Raw genomic sequence first — 26,582 nt, 5'->3', positions numbered from 1 at the left:
CCTGAAGACCTGGCAACATCTTAGTAAATCTCTGCACACTTTCAATCTTTTTGGTATCTTTCCTGTAGCTAGCCGACCAGAACTGCACATAATATTCCATATTTGGCCTCACCAATGTCTTACATAACTTCAATATAACATCCCAATTCCTATACTCAATACTTTGATTTATAAACGCTAAGATGCCAGAAGCTTTCTTTACAACCCTGTCCACCTGGGACACCACCTTCATGGAACAATGTATTCCCTGGTCTCTTTGCTCCTTCACACTCCTCAGAGCCCTATTATTTACAGTGCATGTCTTTCCTTTATTTGGTCTTCCAAAATGCAATACCTAATACTTGTCTGCATTAAACTCCGTCATCCATTTATTGGACCATTCTCCCAGTTGGTCCAGATCGGTCTGCAAGCTTTGAAAATCTTCTTCACTGTCCACTATGCCTCCTATCTTTGTGTCATCAGCAAACTTGCTGATCCAATTTATCACATTATCATCCAGATCATTGATATAGACAACAAACAACAATGGTCCCAACACAGAACCCTGAGGCACCCCACTCATCACAGGCCTCCAGTCTGAGAAGCAACCATCCACTACCACTCTGTTTTCTCCCACTCAGCCAATTTAAAATCCAGTTTACAACCACTCTATGGAAACCTAGTGTCTTAACCTTCTGAAATAACCTCCCATGAGAGACCTTGTCGAAGACCTTGCTAAATTCCATGAACCTCCCATATAGGGCCTTGTCGAAGGCCTTACTAACATCCTTGTAGACAACATCCACAGACTTTCCTTCACCTACCTTCTTGGTAACCTCCTCAAAAAACTCTACAAGATTTGTTAAACATGACCTATCACGTATAAAGCCATGCTGACTGTCCTAAATCACCCCTTGACTGTCCAAATGCCTATATATCCTATCTCTCAGAACTCCTTCCAGTAACTTACTTACTACTGATGTCAGGCTCACTGGCCTATAGTTACCACGTTTACTTTTGGACCTTTTCTTAAATAGTGGGACAACATGAGCTACTCTCCAATCCTCTGGCTCCTCTCCTGTGGCTAATGACATTTTAAATATATCCATCACAGCCCCTGCAATTTCAACCCTTGTCTCCCTCAAGGTCCAAAGGAATATCATATCCAGTCCAAGGGATTCGTCTACCTTTTTTCGCTATAAGGCAGCAATCACCTTCTCCTCCTTAATATCTATGTTTCATGACACTTCTATTTGTTTCTCTTCCATCCGTATGCACTATACCAGTTTCCTGTAAAAACACAAAATGCTGGACAAACACAACAGGTCAACAATGTCCTTTATGTAGTAAAGGCAGAGATACATAACTGACATTTCAAGGCCGAAACGTCAGATATGTATCTCTGCCTTTGTTACATAAAGGACACTGTTGACCTGTTGTGTTTGTCCAGCATTTTGTGTTTTTACTTCAACCACAGTGTCCACAGAATTTTGAGTTTTACTTATGGCAATTTCCTGAGTAAATACTGATGCAAAAAAACTATTTTTGATCTCCCCCATTTCATGAGGTTCCACACAATGCTGACCTCTCTGATCCTCTAGGGGACCAATTTTGTCCCCTGTTATCCTCTTACTCTTAATATACTTGTAGAAACGCTTCGGATTTACCTTCACATTATCTGCCAAAGCACCCTCGTGCCTTCTTTTTGCCTTCCTGACTTCCTTCTTTAATATTCTCTTACATTTTCCATACTCTGCAAGTACCTCATTTGCCTTGCGGGACCTGGATTAAGAATGAGATACTCATTTAGGTTTCTGTTCTGGATCACGATGTCAAATGTAGAGTTGACCAATATGCCTTCTACTTGAACAATAATCATTACTGATTATCAAGACTCACCTTTGAGTAAGTAATTCACTTGGTAAAAGAGGATTGCTCTTGGCACCACACCTAATAGGAAATTAGCAGCTTTATGAATGACACTGAGAAAATAACAGCAAAAAAAGATATAGTGTATAATGCAGATTGGTATCTGTAATGGGTGCAGGGTACAAAAACTAAGAAATTGGATATTGCCAGAAAAGATTAAGGGAAGATGTGATAAAGTTGGTCCAAATCATGTTTCTACTGACAGGGGTCAGTAACTAAAGGACACGGGTTTAAGATAATTGCCTAAAGAACCAGAGGGGAGTTGAGAATTCTTTTTTACACAGCAAGTCATAATGAACTGGAATTCATTGGTGGTGGAAGCAGATTCAATAATAACTACCAGTGGGGAATTGAATAAATAAATGACAGCGAGAATAATTACAGAGCTATGTTGAAAGAGTACTGCCTTGAGATTTCTTGAAAGAGTGCCACAGGTACAAAAGTCCGAATTGTCCCTTTCATTGTTGTTGGATTCTATGCTTTAAAAAACCAAGAAACAAAGAAAAAACAAATATCAGTTGTTTAACACAGCTGAATCTGCTATACAAGCATTTTCCAATTTACGATCTTGGAGGCAACTTAAAGACTGTCAGCCTGTTGTAATTTAGATGCAGGATTGCTTTTGGGCTCCAAATCCTGAAACCACAACAAAAGGAGAGATGGAGAGACCAAAGGAAGCTCTTTGCAGTCTGTTGAAACAGACTGGGACACAGGCAAGATAATGCAGATATAACAGAGTCTCCAAGCCTCAGTCAAGACTCTAACAACTCTCAGGAATGTAATTGCACAATGAGAATCATATGAACTCACTCCAAAGCCAGAAGTTTGAATTTCAGAAAAGAGCCCTGACCATATCTGAAGATTTGGGCTCTGTTCTCAGCCAACACTGGATGAGAAAATGAATATTACATTTGCCACTTGCTTGTTCCTCTAGTTTTCTTTCTTTTCTTTGGCTTGGCTTCGCGGACGAAGATTTATGGAGGGGTAATGTCCACGTCAGCTGCAGGCTCGTTTGTGGCTGACAAGTCCGATGTGGGACAGGCAGACACGGTTGCAGCGGTTGCAAGGGAAAATTGGTTGGTTGGGGTTGGGTGTTGGGTTTTTCCTCTTTTGTCTTTTGACAGTGAGGTGGGCTCTGCGGTCTTCTTCAAAGGAGGTTGCTGCCCGCCGAACTGTGAGGCGCCAAGATGCACGGTTTGAGGCGATATCAGCCCACTGGCGATGGTCAATGTGGCAGGCACCAAGAGCTTTCTTTAGGTAGTCCTTGTACCTCTTCTTTGGTGCACCTCTGTCTCGGTGGCCAATGGAGAGCTCGCCATATAACACGATCTTGGGAAGGCAATGGTCCTCCATTCTGGAGACGTGACCTACCCAGCGCAGTTTGATCTTCAGCAGCGTGGATTCGATGCTGTCGGCCTCTGCCATCTCAAGTACTTCGATGTTGGAGATGAAGTTGCTCCAATGAATGTTGAGGATGGAGCGGAGACAACGCTGGTGGAAGCGTTCCTGGAGCCGTAGTGATGCCGGTAGAGGACCCATGATTCAGAGCCGAACAGGAGTGTGGGTATGACAAAGGCTCTGTATACGCTAATCTTTGTGAGGTTTTTCAGTTGGTTGTTTTTCCAGACTCTTTTGTGTAGTCTTCCAAAGGTGCTATTTGCCTTGGCGAGTCTGTTGTCTATCTTGTTGTCGATCCTTGCATCCGATGAAATGGTGCAGCCGAGATAGGTAAACTGGTTGATCGATTTGAGCTTTGTGTGCCCGATGGAGATGTGGCGGGGTGGGGGGGGGGGGGCTGGTAGTCATGGTGAGGAGCTGGCTGATGGAGGACCTCAGTTTTCTTCAGGCTGAATTCCAGGCCAAACATTTTGGCAGTTTCCGCAAAACAGGACGTCAAGCGCTGAAGAGCTGGCTCTGAATGGGCAACTAAAGCGGCATCGTCTGCAAAGAGTAGTTCACGGACAAGTTGCTCTTGTGTCTTGGTGTGAGCTTGCAGGCGCCTCAGATTGAAGAGACTGCCATCCGTGCGGTACCGGATGTACACAACGTCTTCATTGTTGAGGTCTTTCATGGCTTGTTTCAGCATCATGCTGAAGAAGATTGAAAAGATGGTTGGTGCGAGAACGCAGCCTTGCTTCACGCCATTGTTAACGGAGAAGGGTTCAGAGAGCTCATTGCTGTATCTGACCTGACCTTGTTGGTTTTCGTGCAGTTGGATAACCATGTTGAGGAACTTTGGGGGGGATCCGAGGTGCTCTAGTATTTGCCAAAGCCCTTTCCTACTCACGGAGTCGAAGGCTTTGGTGAGGTTCCTCTAGTGCCTTAGTGGTAAATAGGATTGCATCATATAATAGTTAGCAAAGGGTTTGTTGTCTGTTCTCTGTGTCTCAACTCAATAAAGTAGTGCCTCACCTTCCCTGAGACATAGAACCATATAAGCACTAAACAGGCCATTCAGCCCACCATGTCTATGCTGATCATTTTACTTATCCAGGAAGAAAGACACCTCAAACCCAGTCTCCAGTCGATTTAATTGCACCTGAAAAGGCAAAAAAAATCAATCAATTTTCATGTCCCTGCTGCGTTGCTCTACAAACTGCAGATGTGTGGACACTCAGTGATTGTGTGTCTTTTTTCCTGAGGTAGGCATTTATTGCCACATCACAGCTACCCTGAGAAGCAGGTGGTAGAACAGTAGGTTGGTATAACTGATGGTCCTGCTGGATAACTCAAGGGAGCAGTTGATAGTCTCCTTACATTGCATTGGACTACAATCATATTTAGTCGTGAATGGGGTAAAGATAAAGTGAACTTATTGGATTTTAACAAATATCTGATAGTTTCAAAATTCTGTCTTTTTTTCACAAACAGAATTGAAATTCTCAAACCACCAAAGTTGAATTTGCTTTCTATTGGATTCATGGTTCAAGAGCCTGAAGCATGCTACTGAGGTAACAGAAGCAGACGGAAACCAAGAACTGTGACACTTTCTATTTACGGGATCATCTTCTGCTTGAAATGACTGCAAAATGCTAGCTACACAAGGACTGGGTTCAGGATGCAATTGGCTTCTAGAATCAAGTTAATCTAAGTTTAAACTTGTGTATGCACTTACACAATTAGGACTCGGAGACGTGGTGCTTTTCTCATTCTTTAATACCATCAGACTAACATGGCTACTATATATATGGAGGGGTGACATCATGACATGGGAATCATGATGTACAGCAGGGCGGGCTCATACACAACTAAACTTTAGTTCACTGATACTAGTTTTCATATTTTATTCTACATAAGTATTAAATTGACACTTCCAACTATATAGTTTATTATCCTTCAGTATTGTATCATGTTTGATACATTTCAATTATATTAGACACCAACTTGCAATAGAAATAAGTATTTGGACAACTCTGAATGACACCCTTACGCTACAAGAGACATTGTTTGAACTGGGGACAAACAGTCACCACCGAGTGTGGTGCAGCATTGAAGGGCTGCTTCTTTTTTGCTAATTAATTGGCATCAGGCAAACATAAATTTAGCAATTCCGGACCAAAGGATAAGAGCATGCCACATATACTGGAACACTCTGGAAATTGCTGAGCTTGGCAAAGAGACAGTAACAAGAGAGTTCACTTCCAGGGCATCTTTGCCAACTTCATAAGTATAGTCACTGTTGCAACATCAAAAACAAGTTTCCAATTTGTGTAGATCAAGGTCCCCAAGGTCCAGTGCAATAATGAGCAGATCATCTGCGTTTCTGTGATGTTGATTGAGGTACATGTCACCAGGGACTGATCCGCTTTCAAATTATGACATGGAATCTTTTAAGTCCATTTTAAAGGACTCCATTAAATACCTCCTCTTCAACAGTGTAGCACTCCCCCTGTAGTGCATAGGAGTGTCAGCCTGGATTAGAAGCTCAAGTACCTTCTGACCCAAAGACCCAACTCAACCTTCTGTACACAGTTACTTTTGTATTCAAATTATTTTCTGTCATCCTCTGAGAATGTAGTTTCTGGTGTGGGACTGAGTCCTACAGTCAAAGTATTCCTTGTGATTCTCAATCAGTGCTGAGTTAATTAAGTCATCACAAATGAAATTGAGGAAGTCATAATTGGCCTCAGTGGTCTTGGACAGTGAAGGAAAAAAAACACCCAAGCTTCTGATTGCCTTCTGGTAAAATGGTTTGAACTGTATTGTGTGAGGAGTTCCTGCCTGGGCTGACATCTTTCTTCAATTTCTCTCTAATGTCCTTTTAGGTTTTTCCCCCCCGAGTTCATCTTGTTCATAGGAACCACCTGCGATTCCCTCATTCCTATTCCAATTAAATGACAAACTTTAAATCTCGCCTCTTCCCTCCCATGTTAACTGATATTGTTAATATTTTGCTGTCCTTAGATACTATCCCATTCTCCTTCAAATCTGCCATCAACAATATTTTCCTAAAAAAACTTTGACATTTTGCCTTCATAAATAATCACCTCGGTTTCAATCACTCTTTCTTCTCCAAATTCATTGAACGTGCTGGTTACCTGCCAAATCCTGTCCACCTTCCCTAAAATTTCTATTGGAACTGATCCCAGTTGAAGCTTTTGAAATGGTTGACCACAACATCTCCATCTAATGCATTCCCCTGCTTTTGAGTTGGATAGATTCCATTCATATTTATCTCGTCAGAACTATGACAATGGCTTGTCTTCCAATTTTCATTGCATTATATCCAGTATCAACCTCAGTCACCTCACATTACCCATCCAAATGTAGCCCTTTCATAACATCATCTAAATGTTCAGTTTCCAGCTACATGTTATTGCTGCTCAGCTCTACCACCTCCTCCTATTTATCCACTGCCTTAAATGTCAAATTCTTTGCCCCACATCCATTTATGGAGGAGCAGAAATATTCTTGAAGTAAGTAATCGCAAGACAGGAAACTACTGCCTTTGATCCCTGCCACAAACTTGGAGCTAAAGCTGAAACAGACTGAGATCATCCAAAACTATCTTCCCATATCTTCAGGAAGTCCATCACCTTCCTGATATTTGCCCAATACAGCAGTTCTCAATTTAAAAAAAAATATTTTTTCAAACCCCTCTCTCTGTCATGTCCTTAGCCCATAACCATCTAAGATATTTACATTACTCCCTTTCTTGCCTCTGATGGACCCCAGCATTTGATTAAAACAGAAACTGCTGGAAATGCTCAGCAGATCAGACTGAATCTGAGGGAATAGAAACAGAGTTAATGTTTCAGGTTGAAGACCCTTCATCAGAAATGGTTTTAGGTGCTGGCCATGCCTTCAGATGTCAGACCATTAAATCAAGAATCTAGAATCTTTAGATCTAGAATTGTCAGCAGAATCAAAGATAGCAATGAGGAAGGATACAGGAGGGTGATGGATCAGCTCTTTGAGTGGTGTCACAACAACAACCTTGGACTCAATGTTAGCAAAACCAAGGAGATGATTGTGGACTTCAGGAGGAAATCAGAAGAACGTGAACCAGTTCTCATCGAGGGATCAGCAGTAGAGAGGGTCAAGAACTTCAAATCCCTGGGTGTCAACATCTCTGAGAGTCTGGCTTGGAGCCTCCTTGTCGACGCAATCACGAAGAAGGTTTGACAGAGAGTATTCTTTGTGAGGAGTTTGAAGACATTCGGTATGTCACTGAACTCTCTCGTAAATTCCTATGATGTACCATGGAGAGCATTCTGTCTGGTTGCATCGCTGTCTGGTATAGAGGTGCCAATGCTCAGGGTAGGAAAACCATAGTGTTTTTAACTTGGCCTACTACTTCATGGGCACCAGTCTTCACTCCATCAAGGACATCTACAAGAGGAGGTGTCTTAAGAATGCAGTCTCTCTCCTCAAAGACCTTCACTACCTAGGTCATGCCCTCTTCACTGATATCTTCAGGAAAAAGGTACAGGAGCCTGAAGCAAAACACAAATGGACAGCTTCTTCCCCTCTGCCATCAGATTCCTGAATCATCAATGGACCACAAGACACTATCTCACTTTGGCTTTTTTTTCTTGCACAATTTTAATTTATTTTGAAATATGGTTTATAGAAATGTTTGCACTGTAAAGGAGCCACAAAACAATGAATTTTATGACATGTTCATGACAATAAATTCTGACTCTAGAATTAAACATTTTGGCCTCCCTTTTCTCCTTCAAGATGCTCCTTGAAACCTACTCTTTGAACAAGCTTTTACTAATCTGTCCTTTGGTGGCTTGGATCCAGATTTTATTTGATAACGCTTTGGTGAAGCACCTCAGAATGATTTATTTTGTTAAATACAAGTTAGATTAGAAATTTAGATGCTCACCATGGAAAAACAGCATGCGAAAACCTTGGGGTACTACACAATGATAACACTTTCAAAAAAATTGAATTATGAGGACAGTTTTCCTAAATGCTGTGTACACTTGCATTTAGAATATTCAGGGGTTTTCTGATTAAGCTGGTTAAAATTATTTAAGATATTTGATAGGATAGGTGTGGAATAATGATGTCCTCTAATGTGGGAGTTCAGGACAAGGGAACATAACTCGTTAAAATTGGACCTAAGCTGTTTAGGAGCAAAATCAGCATGCAGTTCTGCACATAAGAATAGTGGAAATCATGAATTCTTTTTCTCAGAAACACTGTAAATGTAGAAGAAGAATTTAATCTTTCAAGAATTAGACTGATTATTCTTGATTATCTAACATGATCACTATATAGAATATGGAGTAAAGGCAGGTAAATAGAATTGAGGAGCATAGCACTGGGACTTAATCCAATTCCAGAGAATGATTCAGGAAATTAAAATCTCAATTGCACTGTTGCACTTGGGGATTGTTCAAGACTGGGTGTGTGGTGGGGCAAATAGAGAGATTGGGTTCCCCCACTCCTATGAAAAATATAGCTGACATAAGGGGCTCATGTAATTTCTTGTAAAATTGTGGGAGACTTTAATCAGACCAACCCTGAAGAAGTCTCTGACATATGTCATATGTGAGACCAGGGGAACCAATACACTTGACCACTGCTACACCACCACGAAAAACATATACCAAGCCATATCACAACTGCACTTCAGCACGACTGATTACCTGGCTGGACTTCTGCTCCCGGCGAACAAGCAGCAAAGACTGAAGACCACAGCACCAGTGGTGAAGACGGCGAAGGTATGGTTGAGGGAGGTGGAGGAGTATCTGCAGGACTGCTTTGAATCGGTGGACTGGAATGTATTCAAGAACTCATCCATAGATTTGACTGAATATGTAAAAGGTGTCACTGACTTCATCAAGACCTGCGTGGATGAGTGTGTGCTCATGCGCAAATATCAAGTATTCCCCTAGGGAATCAAAGAATCCACCACCTGCTGAGGGCGAGCAGGGCCGGGGATTGAGATTGAGGGCTCAGTAGAGAAGAGGGTCAAGAACTTCAAATTCTTGGGTGTCAACATCTCTGAGGATCTGCCCTGGAGCCTCCACGTTGATGCAATCACAAAGAAGGCTTGAGAGCGGCTATACTTTGTGAGGTGTCTGAGGCGGTTTGGTATGTCACTGAAGACTCTCGTAAACTTCTACAGGTGTACCGTGGAGAGCATTCTGGCTGGTGGTATCACTGTCTGGTATGGAGGCGCCAACTCTCAGGACAAGAATAAACTCCAGAGGGTTGTGACATCACAGGCAACAGACTTCATTGGATCAAGGACATCTACAAGAGGCAGTGTATTAAAAAACAGCCTCTATCCTCAAAGACCCCCACCACCCAGGCCATGCCCTCTTCACTCTGCTAACATCAGGGAAAATTTACAGGAACCTAAAAACAAGCACTCAGTGGCACAAGGACTGGAAACAGGGCAGAAAATGAAGGCAACTTACGAATTTCCCCAAACCCAAAGAGCACATCAAAGGAAATTAAACTCAAGTAGTTTGTGAAAATGAGGAAGTGGGGATGGAAGGGGGATGTGTGGGAAAGAAAGATACAATTCAAATTACTCCCAAAAATTCAAGTTCTCTTCTTTCTCTTAGTCAATTTATAGCTGGGATATTCTTGGTTCCATTTTGTCTACTTGAGGTTAATTCTGTTCCAGCTCTCACTATCTGCTTTGGTGAAGAGAGGAAGGATAGACATCTTCAAACTATCTATCAGACCCCCTTAGTGAACATATGTGCTTTATACTGAAATTGTTGGATGCCAACCTTGATGTGGTTTCTCTGTTAAAAAGCTATTTGGGGTTGTTGTTGGAAACTGAATTCACCATTGATTACAATTCCCTTTACACCATCCTCACTCCTCAGACTTTATAAACATTTACCATCTTTAATTCACAAGCAGATCTTCATACACTCAGACATAACCATGGGTATAACCCTTACACAGAAATTGAAACAGGAACAGAAATTGCACGCGTGCGTGCGCACACACACCCCCTCGTACCCACACACATGCACTCACACACCAACACATACACACACACACACACACACACACACACACACACACACACTCTAAATTTCTAACAGTGCTATCTGGATAGCAATCAGGAATGGGATATCTTCAATTAATTCTTGATTGTTTCCTTTAACCTCAGGTCCAATGACACAATGGCTGTGAGAATGAGATTAATTTGCAATGTCAGAGTTCAACTTTGCTCCAAATGATAGGACCACAGTGAGGAACATCTAGATTCCACTGAACACCCAAGGTCACCAAACTTGTAAAAGGTTGAAGCATTGGTAATATTATCACAGGCATCAGTTACAAAAGCAAATTTAACATAAACCATGATTTGAAATCAAAATATAATCTCTGGATAAATCCTAAGTCTCTGGCACTTTGAGGGATGAAGAGGCAATGGAAGCAAACAGTTAATAAACTCTGGTGCCCTGGTGGTCTAACGTGGGTGTTCTTCCATGTGACATCATCTCTGTTCATTGCAATTCTGCAGTAGAAAAGGAAATCGCATATTAAGATTTTACATTCTGGGTGGGAAGGAGAGAGATGAGTAAAGAGTCAACACTACTGAATATGGAACTTGGTACTCACAGGGCCGTTGCAGCGATCACGCGATATTTTTAAGATAAACACATGAGGGAGAAAGAAAGTATAAGATATGCTGATAGTTTGAATGGAAACAGGGGAGGAAAAGGCTCAAACTACCATAGATCAATTAGGCCAAATCTTCTGTTTTTGTGTTATAAATTCTAAATTATTCCACTCAAACATAGATCATAGAACATCACAGCACAGTATGGGCTCTTCGGCCCTCAATGTTGTGCTGATCTATATATCCTTACCGTAGAAAAATACTAAATCCTTCCTACCCCATAACCCTCTATTTTTCTTCAGTCCATGTGCCTGCCTAGGAGTCTCTTAAATCCCCCTATGTTTCTGCCTCCACCACCATACCTGGCAAAACATTCCAGACATCCACAACTCTCTGTGTAAAAAAAACTTAACCCTGATGTCTCCCCTAAACTTCCCTCCCTTCACTTTGTGGAAATGACCCCTGGTGTTTGTTATTCCTGCTCTGGGAAACAGGCACTGCCTCTCATCTTGTAGACCTCTATTAAGTTACCTTTCATCCTTCTGCGCTCCAAAGAGAAAAGTCCCAGTCAGGTCTGATAACCTTGCCTCATAACACTTATTTTCCAATCCAGGTAACTTCCTGGTAAATCTCCTCTCTTCCCTCTCCATAGCTTCCACATCCTTTCTATAATGAAGTGACCAGACTGAACACAGTACTTTAAGTCTGATCTCACCAGAGATTTATAGAGTTCCAACATGACCTCTCGAACTCATTTCCCCATTAATGAAACCCAACATTCCATAGGCCTTCTTAACAATCCTATCATCCGGAGTGGCAACCTTGAGAGATGTATGGATTTGGACCCCAAGATCCCTCTGTTCCTCCACACTGTTAAGTATGAGACCATTAACCCTGTACTCAGCCTTTAGGTTTGACCTTCCAAAATGCATCACCTCATACCTATCCAGATTGAACTCCATCTGTCACGTTTCTGCCAAACTCTGCATCCTGTCTATATCCTTTGTAACCTACAACAACCTTCAGCACCATTCACAACTCATTCAACCTTTGTATCACCTCCAAACTTACTGACCCATCCTTCCTCTTCTTCAGCTCGGTCATTTATAAATATCACAAAGAGCTGGGGTCCCAGAACAGATCCTTAGTGTACTCCACTAGTCACTGACCTTCAGGCAGAATACATTCTGTCCTCTACCTGGTTTCTACCTGCAAGCCAATTTTTAATCCACACAACCCAGTCAGTGGATCCCATGCCTCATGACTTTCTGAACAAGCCTTACTAAAATCCATATAGACCACATCTACCACCCTACTTTCATCACTTCTTTTGCTATCTCCTCAAAAAATTTAATTGGGTTCATGAGGCACAATCTATCCTTCACAAAGCCATGCTGACTATCCTTAAGTAGACTGTACTTCTCCAAATGCTCATAAATTCTTAAGAATCCTCTCCATTAGTTTGCACACCACTAATGTAAGACTCACCGGTCTGTAATTCCCAAGATTCTCCCTATTACCTTTTTTAAACAAGGCAACCACATTTGCCGTTCTCCAATCTTCCAGCACCTCCCCTGTGGCCAAGGAGGACTCAAAGATCATAGCCACTACCCCAATTATCTCTTCCCTCCCTTCCCACAGCAACCTGGGTATATCATTTCTGGCCCCAGGGATTTTTAAGTAGGTCCAATGCATCCTTTTCTTAATCTCAACATCATCCAGCACACAATCCTGTTCTATTTTGAACTCATCCTGATCAAAGTTCTTTTCTCTGGTGAATACTAATTTAGGCAATCCTTTGAGGTGAAGGATAACCTGGTTCTATTCATTTTCTGTGGTATCTGAGCTGGCTGAAGAAACCAATGCCTCTAGCTTTAGATATTTATGTTGTGGAACTAGCCATGGTCATCATAACCTAGCCTATGGGACATGAGTTAATGTATGGGCAATAAATATAGGTAGGAACATTTATATAGAGGAATTATAGAGGAAAAAAGCTCATGAAAATGAAAAACTATCTCTATGATGTCTCATCAAACGCTCCTGGTCAGGCACTGTTTGAGTTAAATTTAGAAGCTTTTTTCCACATTGTCCTGTCAATACTACAATCCAGCTTCCATTTATCATATGTCCTTAACATATCAAACTATTGTACAGCATTTCACAAGAATGCTGTCAAGCAAAACCCAATGTCAAGGCACATGAGGAAATATAGACCAAATGTTTGGTCAATGTGGTAGGTTTTAAAATTGTTCAATATTCCATCCTAGTCATGCCTTAGTCTCTTCTAGTTACACACTGGGAAAAGAAAAGTGGTATCTTAACCTTGAATCCATCCCATCTTCCCCTGTTGTTCTTGCTTGAACCTGACTGTTTATAGCCTTGATAACTGGTTTCAAATCAATTGCAATTCTTAGATCATCTCTGTCATAAAGACTATCTACTTTGGTCTCCATTGATATCTAGGCTAGTTTCAGTTCAACTTCTGGTTATGCCATTATTACAATCAATTCGAGATAATCTGCTAGGCACATGGCTACCTTATTCTTCACCTTTCATAAACTCAAATTTATGTACCATTCCATGCTTGCATCTTGTACTGCCTGGAACACTTGTTACACGTGCTTTCGATGGCCTGCATTAGCTTTGTGCTTTCCATATTAAGATTCCCGGCTCATGTTTAAATTCTGTAACAACTTCATTTATTATTTAATGGGATGCTGCAGAACTTTGCTGTATCTGGGAACTCATTTTGTGCACCAGGAATATGACAGATCCCACAGCACAGGAATAACTTACCCGGCTATCTAACTCTGCCTACACGTTCTTTGTGCCTTTTCCCCTCATGTAATTATTTAGTTTCCCCTTATATGGACTGATGCCTTTGGTTTAATTGTCCTGAATGGTAGTAAATTCCCTGATCTTCTGAATTCACTGTGTGATCTATTATTTCATTTATGACTCTGAGTTTTGGTCTTCACCACATTTTCTTTTCTTCATCTACCCTTTGTAATTTTAAAGGCCTCTCATGCTTTGCTTTCATTTTATGGCTTTAGAAACCTGCATTGCTATATTTAGCCATTTATTCTTTTTCTCTTCTACATCCTTCAGTTTCTTCCTATCCATGTTTCTTTGTCTTTCTGTGAAAGCGGAAAACCTCACATTTTACACAGAAATGAATTTGCAGTCTATCCTGTAGCTATTAGAATCATAGAACATTACAGCACAGAAACAGATCTCTTCGCCCCTTCTAGTCTCTGTGTGTGGTATGCTGTTAGCCAGAATCAGACACACACAAGGTAAAGACTGTACAACAGGCTTTAATCCACAAAGACTTCCACAGAGCCAGGCTGGCTGTGGCCGCAGCAACTCTGAGTGAGGCCTTGGGAGGCCGGCATGGAGGGTGATTGACATCCGAGCAGGTGGGGCTTGATCCATTCAGGCCGACTGATTGACAGCCAGCCAAGTGTTGCCCTGTCCCCTTACACTCCTGCAGGTACAGAGGTTGCCCCCTGCAGTAGGCCGGTGGTGTACCACCACAGTGCGGAACCATTTTCTGCCTAGATCCACTGACCTGCACCCAGTCCATAGCCCTCCATACCTCTCCCATTCATATACCTGTCCAAAATTTTCTTAAATGTTAAAAATTGTGCCTGCATTCATCACTTCAGCCAGCAGCTTGCTCCACACTCCCACCACTCTCTGTGTGAAGGAGTTCCCTCATCACACTCCCCCTAAACTTTTCCCCTTTCACCCTTAACCCATGCCTTCTGGTTTGCATCTCACCTACCCTCAATAGAAAAGGCCTACCTATATTTATTCTGTCTACCCCCTCATAATTTTAGATACCTCTTTAAAATCTCCCCTTATTCTTCTATGTTCCAGGAAATAAAGCCCTAACCAGTTTAACATGTCCCGGTAACTTAATTCCTCAAGTCCGGGAAACATCCTAGTAAGTCTTGTCTGCACTCTTTCCATCATATTGATATCTTTCATACGTTACGTGACCAAAACTGCATACAATACTCCAAAATTGGTCTCACCAATGTCTTATACCTCAATCAAGTCACCCCCTCATCCTTCTTCACTCCAATCTTGCCTCATAAGACAGGCAGCATCCTGGTAAATCTCCTCTGTAGGCTCTCCAGAGCTTCCACATCCTTCCTGTATTGAGGTAACCAAAATTGAGTACAATATTACAAATGCTACAACATTACCTCATGATTCTTGAACTCAATCCCCCAACTAATGAAGACCAGCCTTCTTAACAACTCTATCAACCTGTATGATTGAGGGATCTATGGATTTGGACTCCAAAGTTCCTCTTTTCTTCCACATTGCTAAGAATCTTATCATTAACCATCTATTCAGCCTTTAAGTTTGACTTTCCAAAATGAGGCACTTCACACTTATCCAGATTGAACCCCATCGACCACTTCTCCACACAACTCTGCATCCTGTTCATATTCTGTTGTCACCTCTGATAACTTTCTGCATTATTTACAACACTCCAATCTTTGTGCCATCTGCAAACTTGCTGACCCATTCCTCTACTTCTTCATCCAAGTCTTTTCTAAAAAGACACAAACAGTAGGGAGGGTCCCAGAACAGATCCCCGTGGAACTCCACTAGTCACTGATCGCCACACAGAATACATTCCATCTACCCTCTGCTTTCTGCAGGCAAGCCAATTCTGAATCCATGTGGCTAAGGTTCCATGGATTCCATGCTCATAACTTTCACCACATCTACCATCCTACTTTCATCAATATCTTTCATTACTTTCTCAAAAAATTCAATTGGGCTTGTGAGGCATGATCTACCCCTCACAAAGCCATGCTATCGCTGAGAAGACTCTACTTCTCTAAAAGCTCATAAATCCTGTCCCCAAGAATCCTCTCTAATAGTTTCCCTATCACTGATGTAAAACCCACAGGTCTATAATTCCCAGGATTCTCCCTATTACCTTTTTTAAATAGGGGTACAGCATTTGCCATTCTCCAATCCTCCTGTACCTCCCCTGCATTAAAGGACAATACAAAGATTATTGCCATTGCCCCAGAATTCTCTTCCCTTACTTCCTGTAGTAACCTGAGGTGTATCTCATCTAGTTCTGGGTACTTATCAACCTGAATGTTTTTAAGAAGATCCAGCACTACTTCTTTTTTAACTTCAACATGCTCTAGCATATAAGCTTGTTCAGCACCTTCAACTTGTACTTCCATAGACTTATGGCCTTTGGAACAGCCGACAGGCCCAAAGTGCTTCACAGGAGCTTTTAAATTAATTTTTCTAAATTTTTGTCTTTCTCCCAGTATTATCCTCTCAATTTGTGTCTCCCACGAATTTTCAAATTGGCTATTTCTGAGACCCAAGATGGTGGCGGAGAGGTTGTAAGGAGATATGAGACTCCCCGGAAAAAAGATAATAAAAAAACAGATAGAGGAAGATCCCTGAGGAAAAAAAAACAAAAAGACAGAAGATAACCAGGAAATATGAAAATAAAGATTGAGAAGAAAATAAAAGATAGGAAAGAGAATGAAGATAGCAAACCAGGAAAGACTGGAAGGAGGAAAAGGCTCACCACGTGGTGGAGAGGCCGACCTTGGGGCTACAAGAATGTCGAAGGCAGTAGCAGTGACTGCGGAGCCCTGGACCACCCCACGGGAGGAAGACTTGCCCAGAAGAATGAGGGTGGATGGCCCTGAAGGGGTTGAGCTGGGAGGGGGCCAAGGGAGGGCCATGACTGAGGTGATGAGAGCACTCGCGGGCACATGGAGTGAAGTGGCGGAGGCCCAATGATGGCAGTAATGACTGGGGCCTGTGGAGGACGGTGATGGAAGGGAAGCTGCGGACCACCAGAGGGAATAGGCACCTACCTGGTAAGGAGGATCCACGCGAGGGCTGGGAGGAGATCGCAGCTGAAATGGCGTCAGACAGACAAGGCATTGGGTCTGGAAGGCAGTGGGAGCAGTGCAACCTAGAAGGCTTAGGGGCCTGGTGAAGAAAGAAGATGTCAGGAGGTGACAACTTTCGACAATGAGGAAGAAGAAACAGAAGAAGAATAGGAGAAAGAAAGGAAGTACTGTGAGAAAAGAAAGGCAGAGGGATACGAGGGCAGAGGGAGTGGTGCAAAGGCTGGTTAATTTAACCAAAAGAGGAGAGAATTGATCGAGTGAAAGAGAGACTGGAAAGGAGGGAGAGAAAGAGAAAAATATGGGAAAAAATGGGCTCCTTAGAGAATTATAGAGAAACAATATAAAGATAATGGAGGTAAAGGAGGGTGCAGAGAGGTGAGATCCAGTGGAATTCTTTAAAAAGTAGAAAGAGCCGACTGGTCTCTCATGACTCCCCCATCCCCCTGTGCCCAGACCCAGATCAAAGATCAGGCTCTGCCCTGGTCAAGCTCTTTTGCTACCAGGATAAGGAGTGAATTTTATGGGCAACGGCAAGGGGAGTGAAGGAAAGGGGGGGGGGGGGGTGGCAACAGAACATGAGAGTAAAATAGTCCTTTTTTTTTCGTATATTAGTGTGGTGTTATTAAGTTGAAGAAAGGAATTTGACCCAGTTAAAAAAAAATTAAAGTAAAAGGGGATAGAGTTCACCCTCCTTCACCCTGAAAAAAATCCTCACGAACTCCAGGGAGGAAATGAGTTATGTTAAAAACTTGCCATCCTCTCGGGATTAAATGTAAATATAAATGGGGAAGAAATAAATGGAATAATGGGTTGTACATATTGTAAATGATAAGAATATTGAAGGGAATGTTTTATTGTTGTATTGTGAAAAACATGAATATTAAAATTAAATAAAGCAATAATATAAGGAGCACTGAGAAGGGGGGGAGAAACAGAGGAAGAGGTAGATGGGCACAATAGGCACCCTCCATAATAATAGGTGAGTTGGCATCAGTTTTCTTGGGAAAGGAAGGGGAGGAAGAGAAGTGGGAGGGGTATCTGGGGGTATTTATTGTTTTTTTCTTTGATTTGTTGGTTTTGCTTTTTCAGTTTGTTTAGGTTTTATTTCAAGGTTTTATTCTCTGCGTCAGAGACCCATGGATAATAGGATGGATGGAAGATAAATATCAGGGGAAAAAAAGGAAGGGGAGGAAAATAATGGAAAGGCTCTGGGGTAACAGATGAGACAATTAAATGTGTAAGTTTCAACATAAATGGGCTAAATGGTAAGATAAAGAGAAAGTGTCTTGGCACACCTAAAAAATGCAGGTGGATATGACATTTATACAGGAGACCCACCTCACAAATCAGGAACACAGAAAGTTAAAAAGGGGGTGGATGGGCCAGATGGTGATGACCTTATTCAATTCCAGAGCCAGGGCAGCTGCTATCCTCATAGGGAAAAATATTCCAGTGGTGATCTGGATGTGGTGACTGACCCAGCTGGGAGATTTGTAATGATCCACTATCAAATATACTCTGAACCATGGACACTTATGAATATATATGCCCTGAATTTCAATGATGAACAATTTAAACATTTCTGAAGGTAACAGAAGTGTGTAAAAATGTTTTGATTGGAGGGGATTTTAACTTTTGTCTGGATCTGGTCTTGGACTAGTCAGTAAGGAAAGTAACAAGGGTCATAGCAGCTAAATCTACCCTGGCCTTTATGAAAGAACTAAATTTAATAGATGTCTGGAGAAGGCAGAATCCAAGAGAGAGGGATTACTCCTTTTATTTGAGATGACACGATTCCTACACCAGAATTGATTTATTTTTGGCATCAGCCCATTTTGAGGGTAGGATAGTGGAGACTGAATACAAGGCTCGGATACTGTCTGACTATTCACCCTTGACTTTGTCCATCATAATGTCAGATAAGCTGGCCATGGCATACAGATGGTGCCTTATCTCATTGCTGTTGGCATTTTGTAGCTTTATTAGAGTTCAGATAGATAGATTCTGTGAGACAAACTGCCCCTCTACTACCAATAGTTTCCTATTATTGGACACATTAAATGCTTATTTAAGATGCCAGATAATTGGATATACCAAAGGTATTAAAAAAGGGCCATATGAAAGAGGTTAACAACTTTGAACAGGAAATATCCCAGTTGGAAAAAGATTATCAAAGATTGGGTTCTGAGGAAAAATACAGGAATTTGATGAACAAAAAGCTCAAATACAATACAATCAATGCAAACGTATAAGATAGAAAAGATGATTTTAAGATCGAGACAACAGTATTATGAGCTGGGGGAAAGGGCCCATAAAGCCTTGTCTTGGCAAGAGGTCTCAAGAACAATTAATGCGATCCAAACGGGGGAGACAAGATTTCATATAAACCAAAGGAGATAAATGAAAAATTTACAAGTTTTATAAGGAATTGCATAAATCAGAATCAGTGGGGGATTTCATTAAATTGGAGTTACCAAATTTGGATCAGGATGAAAGAGAAGGGCTGAGTGCTCCCTTCTCTAGAGAGGAGATTGAGTAAGCACTGCAGACTAACAAATCACCAGGAGGAGGATGGGTTCCCTGCCAAATTTTATAAAGAGTCCAAAGATTTCTTAATGCTTAATGGTGGTGGATCATCTGGTGGAGACATAATCCTCCTGGAGTCTTTCTCAACAGCAATTATTATGATGATCCTGAATCCCTCCTCCTATAGGCCCATTTAATTATTGAAAATTATAACAAAAGCATTGGCCAATAGATTAGCACAATATTTACTGAAGTCAACAAATCCAGACCAAGATTGATTTGTACAAAAGAGGCAATCAGCAGAAAACATATGTAAATTACTCAATATAGTGCATCTGGCACAGTCAGGGGTGGACCCAGGCAGAGCCATAGCTCTAGATGTGGAAAATGCCTTTGACAGACTGGAGTGGGACTTCCTGTTCAAAGTACTGGAGGAATTTGGATTTGGACAACCATTTATTAATTGGATTAAAACGCTTTACCAAGCTAAAATTATTACAAATTATTCCAGTGTTCCTGTTGGTTAGGTCCATTAGGCAGGATTGCCCACTGCCCCCAGCATTGTTTATATTAACTATTGAACCACTGGCAGAAGTCATCAGACAGGATCCAGAAATAAAAGGGTTCAAGATGGGCCAGGAGGAGCCTTTTATGGACCATGGACAGTTTTATTTCTGACCAGGGACAGAACTGACTGTGCAGAAGTAGAAAGGAGCGCGCGCTGTGTGGAGCGCTGGAGCAGCGAGCTGGAAGAGTAAACAGCTGTGTGGAGCATGAGAGCAACGCACTGAAACCAATGGACTCACTGAGAGTGTGCCTGCTGCCGTCCGCCCCTCTCCTCCAATCAAAAGTGCTGAAGACGTGATGTGGCAGTTAAACCATCCAGCGCACTGAGGAATGAACTGTCAGTGTGTTCCCCCAGCAGCTCCAGCTGAAAGGCAGAAGCTGAGCTACTCTCTTTGTGGGGGTGCCAGCACTCCTGTTCTGACAACAGATTTCACACTCTGATTCCCAGAGTGTGTGTGTCTGACCGGTGCTTCTCCAGTCCCCTTTCGAGAAAAAAGTCACTTGGTATAACCCAAGGCAGGATTTTGGCAGAGGAGACTTCGTGTGACAGAGGGTCACCTGATGCAAACCCGAAGAGGGCTTCAGAGGGGTGAACTTCATGGTAGTGACTAGGAGAAACTCCCTTGTGAGAAAACTGAAGGTGATTGTTACCACATGAGAAACTAAGGAAAGTCTCCTGTGTTCACCTGCTAAGGTAGTAACTCTGCTCAGTGAACAGTCATCTCTCTCCACGTTCAACTCAAAGACCCATGCACAACTGAACTAAGACATTAAAACCTGGAGACCAGGTTCTATGGACTGTTCTTTTGACTGACTTACTTGACAAGACTGATTTGGGGTTTTGTTTTGGGAGTTTATTTTGGGGCATTCGGGCTTAGATTGTAATGGTCTGAGTATTTCTTTTTACATACACACTATAAATATCTATTGTTAGTATATAGTTGCCATGAAGGCTTATGTTTGGGTGTTGAGTTTATTGAGATAATTATATTATTGACAATTGTTAATAAATTTTGAGTTAAATTTAATCCATCTACTTATGCATCTTTCAATTGCTGCTGGTGAGGTGTAACAGAGCACAAAATCAATTTATTTGTGGATGATGTGCTAGTATATTTGACTGACCCAGGGGAATTGTTGGCCAGGCTGAAGATCACACTGAAAGATTATGGCAAGATCTCTAGGTACAAGATAAATTTGGATAAAAGTGAAATCATGCCATTGTCACAGGCAGTACCGACAAGGGACCCAGTTTAAATGGCAGCAAGAGGGCATAAAATATTTGGGGATAAAAGTAGATAAGGATTTGAGTAATTTACATAAACTCAATTATCTCCCTTCGCTCTGGAATATTGAGGAGGATTTTGATAGATGGAAAACCCTGCCCAAAACTTTTGTGAGATAGGGTTAATTGTGTTAAAATGAATGTGTTGCCAAGACTGCAATATTTATTTCAGTCCTTGCCCAACCCATTGCTTCAGAGCTGCTTTAAGATGCTTAAGGTGTCCATGAAAAAATTGACTTGGAGTTACAAACTGAAAGGTTTGAAATTATCAGACTTCAAAAAATATTATTGGGCTCAGTCGAGGTTTATCGCTTCCCTCTATGAGCGAGGTAGTACCCCCCTTCTGGGCACAAATTGGACTGCACACGGTAGGAGAAAAGAGCAGGAGAGTTAATATATAAATAGGACAGTAAATTGATAGCAAGGGAAGCCGATAACCCCATATTAAAACATGTAATACAGACAAGGAAAAAAATACATCAATGTATCAGGCTAAAGATGGGGTTGTCTCCTAAAATGACCTTGCCCCTGAACAGATTAATACCTATGACTCTGGATAATAAGATCCTGGACACCTGTTGCTGGAAGGGGATTAGGTGTATCAAGGATTGTTATGAACAGGGGCAACTCATGTCATTTGAACAGCTGAGGAATGAGTATGATTTGTCAAATAAAACCTTTATCTGCTATCTTCAGTTAAGATCTTTCTTATGGGATAATTTGGGACCATTTATGGCCCCAGCCATGTGTAGTGACATGGAGATTCTAATTCGAAAGGGAAATACATGTACATTTATTTTGATGATGTATCTCCTATTCCAATGTGAGGGCCCAAAGCCGGACTTGTACAAGTCGAGGGAAAGGTGGGAGACGGACATAGGCAGATCTGTGTCAGGATAGCATGACAGCAGTTATTAATGCCAGGTGCAAGTTGGTACAGAACAATTTCCTGCATAAACTGTACCTCACACTACAAAAATTACATAATCCAAACCAGAAGTTTTGGAAATGTGCTTTAGGTGTGGTGTGGAGATTGGAACTTTTATCCATTCAACCTGGCTGTGTACAAAGGTGAGATCCTGCTAGGAGGAAATTTAGATAATCCTTTCCTTGGGGTATTAGGGTATGTGAGAGAAGGGAGAGGGGTGGGGGGGAATGGACTCTGAATGTAATTTATCATTGTTGAGAAAGATTGTATTGTTGTTTTGGATTTGAAAAATCAAAAATAAAATATTCAAAAATAAATTGCCTGTTCCTGAATCCAAATAATTTATGCTAATTATGAAAAACAGTTGAAGTTGCAAACATTGCACCTATTCCATCCCATTTTTGTCTCATCCAGATGAGATCCCTGTGGCAGATCCAGGTTCTATATTGCCTTTGATTGTTATATTTTACTCTTGCATTTTGCCAATGGGATACACCCTGGCTAGTTTGCAAAGACATCTGGGCTAAATACTTCTTTTAGAGTATAGTTTTCTTCTTTATTTGTGAAAGGCACTGGGAGGGTAGAGTGGCTCATCCACAACAAAGTTAATAACATACATTTATATGGACCTTTGGCAGAGCAACTTGTTTCACGTCAACAATGAAATAAGAAAATATGGCACAAAATTATACAAGGAGATAATATGGTGACCGATCAAAAGGAAGGTTGAAGAAATAGAGTGGTAGGGATGAAGAGCAAGAATCGTGTTTTACATCATGCTATTCCTGATCTCAGGTGGCCCAAAGTACTTTGCAGCCAATTTGCAAATGAATTCAGTCACTATTATAAAAGAAGAAACATTACATTTAAGTAATACACCACACCTTCACAATTAAGGTGGATCCTTTTTTAATGGTTTGCAATGATAGGTGGCTCCTTTTGCACCAATATTTACAGAACCTCACAAGAGTAGGTTTTCATTGTGATTTGATGATATCCAATTGAACTTGCTACAGTGTATATGGCTTGACTCATCTTGGATGATCCAACAGCAATATTAATTTGCACATCAAAGCACTAGTTCATTTTTACTTGAAAGCTCGTTTTTATTGCCATTACTGCATATAATATAGATATTGTACAATCCCAATTTCTTCCTGTTTGAAATTATGAATTTCTCTTTTTTGTTTTTGTTAAGAATGGCCACTGAAATTACTTTTGTGGCTTGCCTCAGCCTTGGATCTACAGGCTGCTAAAATGTGAGCATTACTTCAACTGAAACATTTGGCTGTTCTGAACTGACCAGGCTGCAAAGAGTGATGGGCAATGGCAACAATAGCAACGGACGGAATTGGTCTCACCAGTACATATTGGACTCTGTTGTGTAGCTCTGTCATTGCACTCTAATAACAGACCACAACTATTTCAGTCATTTGTGGTGGACAAAACTCTCCAGTCATTTTACATGCACTTTCAAATGCTAGATATTGCTTGCTCAACAGCTTTGACTGAAATTGTCCAGCACTTTACACACAAATCTATTGTGCAAGGTACAATCTAAAAAAGCCACAAAATTGCAATGTAACTTTTAGATCTTTTATGAACATGTATCTTCACTAATTGCCTCACCTTACATCTTGTTCCTTATCTGGAATGTACATCTTTCAGCTATTTCTTGTGGCTTTCGTTTAAAGCTAAATCTATTAGTTTCTGTAAAAAAAAGCAAAATAACTTTCATCTTGCAGAGTGCAGGAAGATTCAACAGTACACCATACAGCATTCGCCCAATGTGCACCACAAGTGTTTCTCTTTTATTTTACATGCATATCATTTTAGACACTCAAGGTATCATTTTCTCCTTCAGGATATTGTTTAATTAACATGTGCATATGCTGACTGGTTCTCAAGCTCAGGCATGCATTGCAAATCTCTCAATAAAACAGTTCATTGGGTCTGGTGAAGCATATTTGACCTGAAACGTTAATTTCGTTTCTCTGTCCACAGACGCTACCTGGTCTGAGGAATTCTTATTTAATAGATTTCAGATTTTATTTCAGATTTCTAGATCCTGCAGTTTTTAAAATTTTTATCCAAATATACCTATGTTTCATTTTAATTCAATATTGACACGATAAAGCTTGATCAATATCAGTATCACTGTTCCTCGTCACCACAGTTTTCTGATATCCATTCTTGTTGAAAAGCCTTTGAAAATTGAGATACCATGCAAGTGGGTTGCAGAAATGAACCATGAAAAATTAGTTTGGGTTGGAAAAAAGTCTAAAACAAACAAAGTGACTGGCTTCCAACCAATCTTTTATTTTAAAACATTTTTATTAATTTGATAGAGAGAAATACTACCTGTATAGTGTTATATACTGAGGAAACTTGGGAGCATGAACACTGTAAGACTGTAAGAACTGGATCACACTTGAGTGGTGAGCATGCTCAGTGCGATATTGAATCAATACATGACCAGTCACCAAATGTGAGTAAAGAATTGTGCTTTTAAACTTACAAGCCTTCTCAGTGTTTATTAAGACCTCCGATGGTACAACGAGGACACAACATATAGGGTTTAGATATTAATTAATTATATAGCTTTGCTATAATGCAATAAAGACTATGAGTCACATATCAATTATACAATGTCTTACATAATTCTCAAAAAAAGTGAAATATGAGAATTTCACCTCATTCTAATATTGAGATATAGATTGTGATTACCTAAATAGACCAATCACTTCTAGTTAAAAAAAATAACAAAAGAAAAAAGAAAAAAAGAAGAAGAAACCCCATTCTAATCTAATCTCCCACTAAACATGGTCACCAGCAAATAATTTGTAAAGTATCGGCTCTCAGACATCAGATAGAAAACCCCTAGAGCACCCCTGCCTAAGTAATCAAATTATGATAATAGTCGATGAGTGGGCCCCATATCTTGTCAAATTCAACTGTGATCTCTTTAACATTATATCTAATTTTTTTCCAAACTCAAGCAAGACATAACATCCTGTAAGTTATAAGTTGGTGCTCTACTGTCTTTCCATCTTATCAAAATTGCTCGTCTGGTCATCAATGAAGTAAAAGCTATTATTCCTTTTCGAGCTGAATTCAAGGAAATCCTCTCTTCAAAAGAATAACCAAACAAAGTAATAAAAGGACATGGTTCTAATTTAATCCTAAGAATCTGTGATAGATTTTTTAAAATTGTTCTCAATATTCTTGTTGTTCTGGATACTCCCGGAACAGATGAATCAGAGAGGCCTCAAAAATTTTACATTTGTCACATAGTGGATCAACATCAGGATAAAAACGAGATAATCTAACTTTGGACATATGTATTCTATGTACATCCTTAAATTGTATTTAAATTGTAAACATTGTCGTACACAGAATGTTCTTGATTTATTTTTTGATTTAAAGTTTTCCCATGGTGGGTCAATAGCAATTATTTATAGTAATTTGATGGACCTAAGAATATGTTCAGGGACGGGAATCAAGAATGAATGGGAACGAGATTTGAACACATCAATTTCAGATGAAAATTGGGATAACACGCTTGTCTGATTAATAATTCTTCATTCTGTGTTCAACCAATTTTCTAATCTCAAAGGAAAACTGCCACTCTTGTCTCTAAATTGTAAAGTTGCCACAAAGGTATTATGAGCCAGTATACACCTATACATGTATTCAAAGCAGAATAGTTTATTTGCATCAAAACATGATCTGCTGGGGAACTTAGTAGGTTGAGCAGCATCAATGGGTGAGAAAGAATGGTCAATGTTTAAGGCCAGAACCCTTCAGCCTAAAACATTGACCATTATTTTCTCCCACTGATGGTGCTCGACCTGCTGAGTTCCTCCAGCAGATCATGTTTTGCATTGGATTCCAGCGTCTGCAGTGTGTCTCTGGTTTATTTGCAAGGCAGCTTACTTAAACCATTTATAGGTTTAGATTTTAAACTATAGACTGACTGTTTATGACAATGTTACATTACTGCAAAGCACGTGCACCTCATGACTCTCCAATCAGGATGACAGTATGAACATTTTACTTTGAATCACAGAGAACTGCATGTTCACATTTAAAGATACACTCCATAGCACAATACAGCAGCTGATGCAGTGGTCTTCATGATTGAACAAGCTCTTAAAAGCTCATTCTCAGGATGTGTATGTTACTGGTGAAACTGGCATTTATTGCCTATTTTTGCTTGCCACCACATAGTGACTTATGAGGCTAATTCACAAAGCAGTTAAATGTCAACCATATTAATTGGAATCTCACGCAGGCCAGCTTGGGAAGGGTCATCAGGTTGCTTTCCTTGAAGAACACTATTGAACCAGCTGAAATTTTAAGCACCTATCTGACAGTTTGATGGTCACTTTTACTGATACC

At 40.7% G+C, this 26,582-nt stretch overlaps 1 long non-coding RNA gene across 1 annotated transcript in view; it reads right to left on the bottom strand.

Annotated features, from left to right (window-relative positions):
• Positions 1 to 9,597: 9,597 nt before the first annotated feature.
• LOC138763073 (uncharacterized) overlaps positions 9,598 to 26,582 on the bottom strand; it is a 28,406-nt gene continuing 11,421 nt past the window's right edge. The window contains exons 3-4 of the long non-coding RNA XR_011357314.1: positions 23,811 to 23,891; positions 9,598 to 10,852 (exon numbers count right to left, since the gene is read on the bottom strand). This is a non-coding gene — a long non-coding RNA (uncharacterized lncRNA). The remainder of the gene's footprint in view (positions 10,853 to 23,810; positions 23,892 to 26,582) is intronic.

This window comes from Narcine bancroftii, chromosome 1 (assembly GCF_036971445.1).
Source record: "Narcine bancroftii isolate sNarBan1 chromosome 1, sNarBan1.hap1, whole genome shotgun sequence".
NCBI classification, from domain to species: domain Eukaryota; kingdom Metazoa; phylum Chordata; class Chondrichthyes; order Torpediniformes; family Narcinidae; genus Narcine; species Narcine bancroftii.
This window is presented reverse-complemented; position numbering and strand designations above follow the sequence as displayed.